Here is a 13,950-nt window from a genome sequence, read left to right on the forward strand (position 1 = left end):
AATGCTTTTTATGACCCTTTGGCCATGCCCAAGGTAAAAACATTAAACAACGAATAAAACAAAACTATTTTTAGCCAATAATTGATTTCTATACATCATTTATTACATTATTCCTAAACCAACCTTGAATTGCAAAGGTCTTTGTTGTGGTAAGTGAAATGAGGGGGCGGCCATCCGTCTTGATGATGTGGTTATGGGATTCTCAGTTGATTGTAGACCAATCTTTTAATCACGCTATCTGATTGTTTTTGCTTTGTATATGATTTTAAATCAATTAGGCCAAGTGCCGTAGATTGCTATCCTTAAACATGTATTTTAAAAATACACTGTATGTACTATAGAAAACCAATACAATAATTTGAATGAATTAAATTTGTCAATAAATAATGTTTCCAAGACCCATCGATCAAGTGTGGAATCGTCAGTGCAGTGGCGTAACGCAGATGCCTTAAGTCAACTGGAGGCCTCGGGCGTTTTTAGCCCGTTTCGTCATATTTTAATGTCTTTTTCCTCTGGGCACTGCTCAGGGCCCCCATAAGCTCCGGGGCCCCTGTCACTGCGTCAGTGACAGATCCAATGGGCAAATTCTCCGAATTCGTAGAATGTGTTTTTTTTCTTATCATAATATCTGTATATTATAAATTGAATCCATTCTGAATGTTATTTGTTACTAATATTATTAATTATTGTTATTAAAATTATCTGTACATAATTTCATGTTATTCATACTCCTCTGTAGCATCACTGCAGTTGACTATTAAACTGTGGAATCGATATGATTGTTATATAAAAAAAATATTATGCTATTTAGGACACAGTTTCAATTTTCTTTGAATTCATAAACTACAATCGGCATATTTCCAAACCCAACACGGGGGTGGTTTACGAGTCCCGATATCGCCCTACTTTCACAGTATGCCTTTAGATGTGGAGATGATGACCATGCAGGGAAATCAAGTAACTACTGATAGGGCTTATGGGATGACCAAATAAAAAGAAATTGAGAGTTCATCTAAGGACATTGACAAACGGCATTAATTTTAAGAAAAATAATTTACCCGAGGCATAATTAATGCGATTTAAAAGGGGTAATTGGAAAGGTCATTGGCGGTGATGGTTAAAACGACCTGACCAAACTTTCCAACAACATGACTCTGTGCTATTTATTTATTTGTTTTGTGAAGTGAAATTATGTTTTTATTAGTCGTATATCGAGAGACCCAAAAACAATCCAGACTTCGACTGAGCTTAATTAGATTAATTATCACTTTTAGCGATGTCAGATGCAGTGAAACCCCTAATTAAACACATTCGAACTCCCAGAATTCTTATGGTCGACTTCTGTCGTAAACGACAATGTCAAATAATCTTACATTCATCTGAATGATGACTAAGCTAAGGACTGTTTAAAACACCTTTGACCAAGGGCGTCTCGTCCAATGCCATAAGAGTCAGCAGTGCTGATTTTAAAGGGTGTTTTAAAGGGGCAACTTCTACTGTATATTACAGTCCCAAATGAGTAGGTGTGATGGTTATTTGTTGCCACCGTTTACATTGTCTCTGTATCCCATTTTCCATGTTTATTTCTGATCTTATTAGGCCTAATATATATTTTTTCTATTATTATTAAAACATATTCATTTCATTATGACGTTTCATAATATTCATATCTTAACATATTCATTAGTATGTTCATTTCTTAGCGTATTCATTTCTTAATGCATTCATTCTTAACACATTCATTTTATTAACACATTCATTTTCTTAACATATTCATTTCTTAACATAGGTCATAATTAGGCCTACCTTTTTGTATTATTTCCTATCTCAAAGAATTGACAACAAAATATCGGTTTATCAAATTTAACAGTGAACTTTCTTCTTATTTATGTCATTGATCCAAAAGTCAGGCTTTCACTGAACAATGTATTGTTGGCATCAATCACATAATAAAACTCTTGATCGAATTCTGTGTAGGTGTATCTGAACTCGATAAAAACATATCGACCTTTTACCCACTGTCGTCTTAAGAAATAAAACAATGATCACTCGTATCCATTAAAGATGAGCTGACAACTAGAATTGGCTGTACTACCGTAAAACCACTCCTTTGTGAAACCCTGTTAAGACACCTCTATTATTAGGATAACACGTTGTTGGTGGGTCCTTTAATGCGGGTTGTAATAATGTAGTATGTATATATTCAATTAATGTTAGTCAATGTGGAACCAGCAAAGTGTCCCCTTAATTTTGATGTCACCTGATAGGTTGGCCGTATTACAATCATGTTTAAACATTATAATTATTGTATAAATTACAATTTCACTCTTCCTTGATTGCGCTTTGTTTTGTTTCAAGGGAATATGTCCCCTTAATATGGATGTCCCCTGAATATAGGTTGGCCGCGTTAAAACCGAAATTCGTGCCCTTCTTCGTTTCACGGAAAAATGAAAGGGATATCTCAAAGCTTCTTGATTCCATTGAATGATTTACTGTAGGTGTCATTCAAACCCACATAGACACTGTTTATTTACTGCGGATTAATATCCTATATCCATAGAATATCACGCTAATTAGAATACGCAAGTCATAGGATTAGGTATGACACTCAATGTTGCGATGCCCTTTTTTATTATGTTTTAGTGACTCGTTTTGGCGTAATTAAAAACCTACATGAGATAATATACTTCTCGAGGGTCCCTCGTGCGTTTTACCATCAAATATTTTGTGATTTATGTGCGATTATACAGTCGCAAACAATTTCTGTCTGTATGGAGGGTGCACATAATCACTTGTTATCTCCGTCGTATGTCTGTGAATTAATATTGATATCAATGATAAATGACATAGTAGGAAGAAATAGAACTTGTTTTTTTCAAGTCGCAATAATCATTATCATCCACTATGTAGGTCCCTAATATAAAACAATGTTTTCGAAGTTTCACCTTTTAGAAGAAGAATGCCAATGTATTGTAAACAATATAACTATTAGGAATGTAGTCGTCGTAATTATAATATCAATATTGCTATTGTCCGCGTACGCTGGGTAGGCCTACATAATAAAGATATAGGGAGGGGTGTCTTTTCGTGAAAAAGGGGCTATAATGTTTTGTATTTACAGGTTTCATTCATTCATTCGTTTATTTCACAATGCATAACACTTGGTAAGTTGTTACCAATTAATTTAAAGTATTAATATGCAAAGCCTGGAAAAGACCTAGTCTTAAGCCTAGTTAGAAGCAGTAGAGAGCGGCGGGGTGGTTTAATCTTCATTTTTAATCGACATCATCCATTACATTATACAGTAAGTAGACCCCTTCGCCTACCCTTATTCAGTCGACACCCAATAAACCCTCCATACCAGTGTAATAAGTGAAGCTGTGGCTTGATGGTTATGATGCGGTTATGAAGCTATCAATCCAAGGGTCCTGTGTTCAACTCCCAAAGACTTGTAATAAGACTTTGTATATGTAGAGTATCTTGTGTATAATTATGTTAGTCTTGTGAACAGGATAGTGAATGAAGTCGCTTATGGTAATATCCTTGAATATTTACCTAAATAATATACAAAAAACAATGTCACTGTGCAAGTTTGAATGTGTCGGATATGATTTGAAGCAATCAACACCACTTAACAAACTAAATTGAATGTAAAATCATTATCACAATGTCGATGGTTAGAATGGTTGAGAAATAAAAACTTTAATTCCAACCTAAACTTGATATATGCACTGACGCTAAGAATGATTTTCCACAATTAAAGCTTTAAAAGACGGACTTGCGGATTACAATAAATATTTCAAAAACAACTTGTGTTTTTGATAGAAGTCATCAATCGATCATAGCAAAAACTGACAGAATTCAAATGGTCAGTTTTACAATATTGCTTTCAGACAGGAGCAGATGCATTTAATGCTGTTATGGATGATTCGTCGTGAATATATTGCCATTTGTGGATAACCTTGCGATTTGATTTCGACATCAGGACAAGTTATTGCGTTCAATGAATGTTGTATTACTAAGTGTAAGTCTAAGAAATGCATTATATTTAAAAGTATTCATTCATCAACTTGTAACGTTTAATGTATTATAGATTTTATATATTGCAACGATTATCTTTAGAAAAGTTTGTACTCTGGTTCTCCAGGTCAAAGCATTATTTTTACTGAGGATGTATCTTTGAAAGTTAGCTACAACATAGTGCGCTATATAAATGTGTATATTTATTATTGTATGTTAAAGTTGAAGAAAAACGATTACGCAGATAGATGACAATATATTCAAATAAAAGTAATGCTAAAGAAAACTATGGTGATTTTACTGATTTTGCATTGATAATATAGTAATTATGGACAGCTTTAGTAGTTATTGTCTTTTTAGTCGCGTGCAAATTCGACTCTACAGCTCACTATGTCGGTCGGTTGGTCGGTCGGTCGGTCGGTAAACACTAACTCAAATTTGAGCACGCGACTGCAGCCACTTCATATTTATATAGGTTAAAGACCCTAAATATTTTAAGTATTGAAGATATATTTAAATTGTATAGACTCACATTAGGTTTTAAAATAATGCATGGCCTCTGTCCCTCATCCTTTAATGAGTTTGTGAGATGTGTGAAGGGCGTTTAATACACTGGAAGGCTAAGACCAATACATTTTTGAATTCATCGTTCGTTATTTTTCCTAGATTATGGAATTTCCCAATAAAATTAAACAATGTGCTACAATTTCAGACTTTAAAGCCCAACTCACCAAACATTTGATCTCAAAATATTAAGATGTAATTGTTTATATTTTTTTTCCCCACTCTTATTATAATTCTCAGATTTATATGTATACATATTATATATAAAAATAAAGCTACATTGTAACAATTAATTATTTGTATGAATATTTCTCTTTCTATTGTATATTACTAAGATTGTTACAAGTTAAAAGTAGTTAAAATGTAGGCATATTTACATAAAAAGATGATTGATTTAAATATAATAACCATGCTTTCATTTACAATTTTAAAAAGATGTTATTAAAATATAAAGATAAAACATGGTAATAAAAGTCTATGAACTGTTTATTCAATGCAGCTTATTATTAATTGGTGTATCCCATTATAACTTTGTTTTGTTTTGTTTTAAATTAATTTTTACTACTTAGTTTTGTTATTTTTGTATTTTATAATAATGATGGAGTAAGAGCATTTTTCTGTTTGGGCTCATGCATATTACTTGCTCATGGCAAGATGAAATGTAAAGTACTCCTAAAATCTTTTGCCGAATAAATATTATTATTATTATGGCCTTGTTTATGTTAGTCCACCAGTCGGCGTTTCGATTTTTGTCTGAAAAATGTGAGCTCAAATATTATGCGTATGAAACGCCATATATGTCCCAAAATATTTAACTTTTCAATAATTTCGGTCTAGAACCGAGACTACTTTATAGGACCCAGCAGTGTCTTCTTAATAGGGATTTCCCTTGAACAGAGGTTGGTTGTAGTGTGTTAAAAACTATATTTCCACTTGTTAATTTCTTTTTTCACTTGTATTGGTGTGCATTAACAAGGGTGTTCCAGGAGAGACAGGGCTGTATACCAGTTCTAACCATGGAGGTAGTACCACCGGATTTTGAAATGCGTTAAATAACTGAACTTGTAGTGTAATTCAGATCATCGCATTTATTCAATGATAATGCACCCCGGGCACTGCATCACTTTGCACTCTCTGTACTGTATGTTAGGGCCTTAATATTTTAAAATGCGTTTATTATAAAGAAATTATATAAAACGAAACGAATTTTCTTTTAGAAAGATAATACGGATAATTGATCGATTTATTTATAGTCAATTATTATTTTGATTGGAGCAAAACAAACATTTATCTACTCGAAACCACTTTAAACTCGGCGGCCTAAAATAAAAGATATGTGCCTAAATTAATCATCATTGTGCAGTTTGGTGAGATTAGCCTCTTGTAGAATGAAGTGATTAATTATGATTATTTTCAGTACGTTTCTTCAAAAGCTCTACGAAAAGTAGTGAAACTATATTGAAAAATGTGTAGTTTCTTTCGGCATGTATAATTCATGGTTTCATTAAATAATAATCGTTAAAACACGCACGTTGTTTTTTTAACTGTACTCTTTGTGGTCATCATGCCATGAGCTTACCTTTTAGGCCTAGACACATTTGGGTTGAATATTTACTGACGAGTTTGTTTATTACGAGTTGCATGCGTTATTCTTTAGCAAGAAAAATGCATGTATTGAATTATGCATGTAATTTAATATAATATCTAATGCGGTCAATAATAATGAATATTAATAGTTATATAATGCCGATTATTTAGCATGGTTTGTGCTGTAGACTATTTTATTTTAATACAAACTTTTGTTCTAAAATGGCATAGCATATTTGCGTTATGTCATGTTTGTAGTAGTTCCAAAAACCTATAATTTTATTGGTTAAGAAATGCACGTAGCGTATGTACAGTGCATTGGGCCACCTCATACCTGTCCGGGGAGAATGTCCGGGGAGAGCCGAACGTCTTATCGCTAGCCTCACAGTTAGCACTTCTTAATCTGCCAACTTCCCATACTATGCGACTCCCTCCCATTGGATTGGTGACCTAATTATTGAGGTAAGGTCAGACCTTATCATTCCTCCGTTACACGTTATGTTATTAATAATATAACATAATAGGCCTATAAAGCGCGAATTGTAAAGATACGAGTCGTGATTGGCGAAATTATTTACGTTGCGCAAGCTTGAAAACATGCGGATGATACACGACCGAGCGCAGAAGCACAATGTACAGGTTTTACCAACAAAAGGAAATAATTTGATTGAAAAAATTTGAAATTGAAAATTCTTGGAACTGATCATTTTGACGAGAAAGAAACAATAGCAAACTTGTGCACTACTATTAATGTTTGAAGCGCAGAACATTACAGGAAAGAGCCAAACCAAACGTCAATCGAAATTTGACAGTCATTATTTCAACAGAAACTGAATCCATGTGTTGAAATGAAAGCACAGGTGCTTGTCCTGTCCAACTGCCTCCCTAACCCGGCTTAGCTCAGAAAACGGAAATGTGGCTTAGCTTACCTTGTTTACTGAAAGTTAGGCCCCTGGTTAAATATTGACTACAATTATGACCGTATTTAATTTTTAGCATGAACAATAATGTATTCTGTGTGTGTGCTGTGAAACCTAAAAAGCTAGGCAATGCGTATGTACAGTAGGTAGAGTAGAATAGTTTCATGTAGCGTCTAAACCTGCATATGTACAGAGTACAGCTTAAATTTCGCGCTCAGGACGATTATTTTTTTGTCGGTTTGTGCGTGTATGGATGGATGATGATCCATCGCGTCGACTTGCGTTGCGCATACGTCTTTGCGTTACGTCCTAGTGAGAACTAAGCGCCTGACATTTTCTAGGCATAAATCCAGCTTGATTTGTGTTAAATCGATACTAAAAAGTGTACAATTTTCTTGCTATCGGTACCAATTGTTTCCAAATTCAATTGTCACAGCCTACCAACATTACGTATGTAGTGGTTGAATGACCTCTTTATAAAACTGTTACAAAATACAGCATTCGTAGTTGAATTAGTTTCCCCGACACGCTTGACAGATTGCTGTAAAGAACTTTGACGTTTTGTTCCTTCGAGAGAAGTAACGTTAATCACAAAATACTTAGTGTTGTCTTAAATGACTTAAAGTGAAATTATGATGTATGATTTAGCCTTCAAGTGGCAAATTGAAAGTATAGTGGTTACGCATAGCAATGCTCGTGGCGAGTATTTTGTTTCGTTATAATAGCCAAGTATTTAGAAAACAAATATCGACAAGTGAAATACAAATTTCTCCAGATTCCTGGAAGAAACAAACAAAAAAGTACAACGATCTTTTTAAAAGCTTAGTTTCCTTTCGTTTTTCATTAATTGTTGTAATGTACAGCGCTTTGTAAATAAAACATTATAAAAATGTTATATTTCTATAAAGATTGGCTTAATTGTCACAGTATCACACTTAAAATTATTTTTAATCAATGATATAATTATAGTCTGGGCTATAGGCCTATAGATCAAAATAATTATTTTATGTTTTATTACCTGGACGAAAAAATAAATTTAACTCATAAATATTTCATACTTCTGTTAGTTGAGGTAACAAACCTTGTAATACAATCTGTCCGTACCGTACATCCATATGGGCTGTACCGTTACTACTGTACCAGGAAAGCAACACGAACGTGTAAAAAAAGTTTTCTAATTAGAGAGGGCGGCAAACTAAAATTACTTTATGTCATAACACAGTTATATCTCTTTAAGGTCTGTCTACACAATCAAACTTTATGTGACAAAAAAATGTGATGCAGGCCCGTAGTCAGGGGGGGTTTTTATGGTTCGGGCGAACCCCCCTTTACAGCGAACCCCCCCTTAACCGACTGCGAACCCCCATCCCCGACATCCCCAATACCTCACCACCCTCATCTCTAAAAATCCTCCAAATACGTGCCCCACAATACAAAAGGTTATTTGTAAATTGAAAAATTCGTTAACTCGTTCGTTAATAACTCATACCTTATTGTTAAACAAATGAATTGGTTGCCGAAAAATAATACGAATTTTTGGTCCCAGGATGTAACATGATATTGACGTGAGCTTGGGCACGAACGAATCGTACAAAGGACACCGCTAGACAACCGCGTACCTATTGTTTCGATCACTGGCAGTCAGCATGCATATAATAATAGCCTTCCGACGTACATCAAAAAATGGAACGCTCGGTTACCTACAATATGTATGTGTGGCTATGAAGTATAGTGGATTATAGTGAATTTAATATATTACACTATAATATCTATGGTATCATGTACTGTAGTTTACACCTATTAGACCGGCAGCCCAGAGACATTTCGTTAGATGAGCTAGGTACCAATATCTGACTATTTAAGTTTTATTAACTATTTAAGATATTTGCTGCGCGCATGCACGATACTTCCTTCCAGATCAAGGCCATGTTATATCATTGTTGCTTGTAGTTGTGTAGTTGTTAACTGGTTGACTTACTATTATGTACGTATAGTTCCAAGTCGATGCAAAAAACATCGAACATGGTAATATTCCAACGCGTTAATGACGACCCTAACAGACGTATCGTGAACACACAATTATTGAAACAACTCAATACACATTATATAATGTATTAACTTGATCAAAATTGTTTGAGTCTAGCACTAAATTTGATTTGATTTTTTTTTACATTTGTGGGCGATGGTCGTTTTCACATTTGTGGTCGCTGTTTTATTACATTTGTGGGTGATGCGTTTTCACATTTGTGGTTGTTTTCACATTTGTGGGTGATGCGTTTTCACATTTGTGGTTGTTTTCACATTTGTGGGTGATGCGTTTTCACATTTGTGGTTGTTTTCACATATGTGGGCGTTTTCACATTTGTGGGTTCAACAGGGACCCCGAAATGTGCTAAAAAATCGGTACCGGTTAGATGAGAGAGATACCACCTAATTTTACCACCACGGGATGCCCATTGGCATCCTTATACCAGTATCACAAACGACAGACTTTTTGTCTGCTGCAATAGGCCCGCCAGACCCTCCGAGGGAGGGCCTAAAATGGGGCTAGCATAGATGAGTGAGGTACCACTCAAAATTAATGCCAAATGAACAAGTTGTGTTCATAAAATACGAAATGGATAACAACAGACTAATTGTCTGCTGCGCCGCAAGTGCCAGACTCCCTAAAGTTAGACTAGAGACCCCCTTCCCCCAACTAGCCCAGCCTAGATATTGTAGATACCACCAGCAACCAATTTTATATGATTTAGCACAATGTAAGCAATACCAAATGACCTATTACAGACTATCTGTACACTGCCTTGGCCCTGGCAGACCCCTCTAAAGTTAGACTGGAGACCCCCCTTTCCCCAACTAGCCCAGCTTAGATATTGTAGATACCACCAGCAACCAATGTTATATGATTTAGCACATTGTAAGCAATACCAAATGACCTATTACAGACTATCTGTACACTGCCTTGGCCCTGGCAGACTCCTCTAAAGTTCGACTAGAGACCCCATTTACCCCAAGTATAGCCTACCTTAGATATTGTAGATACCACCAGCAGCAAAAAAAACCCAAAACAACATGTTTAATTGAATAAAGTTTAACTTTAATCGAACTAACACAAAACAATTGAAAATATATCCCATCAATGACGATAAAATGACCATTACCATTCTAAAGGGAAAAATAGTTTAAGAGTTTCACATAAAACTTATATAAGCCAAATAATAAAAACTTTTCAACGTATGATATGGTTGGAATCTACCTAAAACATATTTTACTGACTAAACGCTGTAGTTTTACAGAAATAGGCCTACTGCACATACAATTTTAAGTAAAAAAAAACGATCTGTTGCCCAATGCTTTTTAGAAGAGTATAGTAATAATTTGTAACATAATGTGGTAATTACTATTAACATTTAAACATAATTCTGACCAAATCCAGTAGTATTAAATAAATAACCTAATCAAAGCTTTCTTTTTATTTAAATATTTCTTTGTTATATTATATTATATATAATGTAACTGTAAAACTGTAGGCCTAGTTGTAGCCAAATTAGAAGAGTATATTAATATATTTTCAACAAGTACTGTAGCCCAATGCTTATTATAAAAGATTATACTAATTTTTTTATCAGTTTTTATCAGTTTAATAGATCAGTACTACATAACTAGCCCAATGCTTATTAGAAGAGTATATTAATCATTATTTTGAACAAAGTTTGTGTATTAAATAAATAACTTTTACAATAAACTGGTTTCCAGAATCGGCATTACCCAAAAACCTTTTTGAAGATGTACCTGTGAGCGTTAGCGAAACCAACGAAGATGATATAAGTTCTGGGCCGGAATGGAGCGACGACACTGACAGTGAACTTGAGATGTTCTGTTTTTAGAAATTAGAAATTTACATACATACATAATTCATAGTTCTCCCGTTATACCGTTTTTATGGTTTTTATTTAATATAAATGTTTATATGTCCATGTCAATACAATTATCAAACTCTCACTAATGCAGCAAGGGCTACAATATAATATTTACTATAACATATACGTTTACATAGTAATATCCAGTATTTTGAGAGAGAAAAAAAATATATTAAACACAATAATTATATTTTAAATACTTTTAATACTTTTACCCGAGTTTGGTCAGTAATATGTACATCTAAACATATTTTATTGTTAATAGTAGATTCCATTATAAAAATATTAAATATACTATTTTAATCAGCATTGGGTTACAGTACTTTTATTGTAAAAGTTATTTATTTAATACACAAACTTTGTTCAAAATAATGATTAATATACTCTTCTAATAAGCATTGGGCTAGTTATGTAGTACTGATCTATTAAAAAGGTACACAAAATTTGTATAATCTTTTATAATAAGCATTGTGCTACAGTACTTGTTGAAAATATATTAATATACTCTTCTAATTAAGAATTTGGCTACAACTACTGTTTTTTACTTACAAATTGTATAATGTTGCCCGAGAGTAGCTCTGCTAACTTCTCTGGCTGTTTTACTGTCATCGTTTTGTTGTACTGTACCTAGAAAAAAGGTATTTAAAGTTATTTCTGTAAAACTACAGCGTTTAGTCAGTAAAATATGTTTTAGGTAGATTCCAACAATCTCATGCATTGAAAAGTATTTATTATTTGGCTTATAAGTGAAACTCTTAAACTATTTTCCCTTTAGAATGGTAATGGTCATTTTATCGTCATTGATGGGATATATTTTCAATTGTTTGGTGTTAGTTCGTTGTTTTGTGGGGTTTTTTTGCTGCTGGTGGTATCTACACTATCTAAGGTAGGCTATACTTGGGGTAAATGGGGTCTCTAGTCGAACTTTAGAGGGGTCTGCCAGGGCCAAGGCCAGGGCACATAACATGGCACCTCTAATTGGCCTGAAAAACACTCTCATGCAGCATGCTACCATTGAACAAAACGATCGTACTTTTTATCATTGTTGAATGATATTAGCCTAATTGTTAAAACGACCTTCACAACCAAAATATTTCTTTGTATTTTAAATGGAACGCTATAAAAATAATCCTCTGCTTCATCAGAGCATGAATACCTAATAACCAGACAAGAACGTATCTTGCATATTCCCCTTCACTATAGATCCCACCCCTTACCACTTATCCTCCCCATTAAAAACTAGATATCCTTAGATATTCATCATTATATATCCTCTTCGCCCTCTGCATTTGCCACTACACTAAATATTTTACTACCATACGCGTATTTCCAAGGAGATTGATCGATTATTATTATATTAATATATAAACGATGTACATGCACAATATTCTCAGTGAAAAATCAAATACTGTAATAAGAATATCATATTTAATCGATTTTCTTTAGTAACAGTAATTTCTTTACGATATGAAGTGGACAGACAATTATTTATTAGTTTATTACGGACAGTTTTAAGGTCCTTTTCAGACCATAAAAGATAAGCATTGTCCAGTAGATAATTGACGATATCTAAGATTAATTTCAAAACGTATAATGTGAATTAATAGCGAAAATACAATACATTGCTAAAATTACCATACTCATATAACAATTGCTACTTTATGACGTGTAAGTGTATACAATACGTGTCATAAAATGAAATGGTTTACATACGTATTTAGAAATATATTGTAAAACTTTTATGGAATTATAATTAGTCCATGGACCCTCCCATTCTGGGGAAACTCTATAAAGGGACACCTTACCGTGTAATAATACTACTGCCAAATCCTATTAAAGGGACACTTTACCGTGTAATAACAATACAGCCAAACCCTATGAAAGGGACACTTTACTGTGTAATAACACTACTGCCAAATCCTATGAAAGGGACACCTTACCGTGTAATAACACTACAGCCAAATCCTATGAAAGAGACACTTTACTGTGTAATAACACTACAGCCAAATCCATTAAAGGGACACTTTGCTGTGTAATAACACTACAGCTAAATCTTATTATTAAAGGGACACTTTACCGTGTAATAACACTACAGCCAAATCCATTAAAGGGACACTTTGCTGTGTAATAACACTACAGCTAAATCTTATTATTAAAGGGACACTTTACCGTGTAATAACACTACAGCCAAATCCTATGAAAGGGACACCTTACCGTGTAATAACACTACAGCTAAATATTATTATTAAAGGGACACTTTACCGTGTAATAACACTACAGCCAAATCCTATGAAAGGGACACTTTACTGTGTAATAACGCTACAGCTAAATCTTATTATTAAAGGGACACTTTACTGTGTAATAACACTACAGCTAAATCTTATTATTAAAGGGACACTTTACTGTGTAATAACACTACAGCTAAATCTTATTATTAAAGGGACACTTTACCGTGTAATAACACTACAGCTAAATCCTATTAAAGGGACACTTTACTGTGTAATAACACTACAGCCAAATCCATTAAAGGGACACTTTGCTGTGTAATAACACTACAGCTAAATCTTATTATTAAAGGGACACTTTACCGTGTAATAACACTACAGCCAAATCCATTAAAGGGACACTTTACCGTGTAATGACACTACAGCCAAATCCTATGAAAGGGACACTTTACTGTGTAATAACACTACAGCTAAATCTTATTATTAAAGGGACACTTTACCGTGTAATAACACTACAGCTAAATCCTATCAAAGGGACACTTTACTGTGTAATAACACTACAGCCAAATCCATTAAAGGGACACTTTGCTGTGTAATAACACTACAGCTAAATCTTATTATTAAAAGGACACTTTACCGTGTAATAACGCTACAGCTAATTCATATTAAAGGGACACTTTACTGTGTAATAACGCTACAGCTAAATCTTATTAT

This window comes from Antedon bifida, chromosome 3 (genome assembly GCF_963402885.1).
Source record: "Antedon bifida chromosome 3, ecAntBifi1.1, whole genome shotgun sequence".
Classification (NCBI taxonomy): Eukaryota; Metazoa; Echinodermata; class Crinoidea; order Comatulida; family Antedonidae; genus Antedon; species Antedon bifida.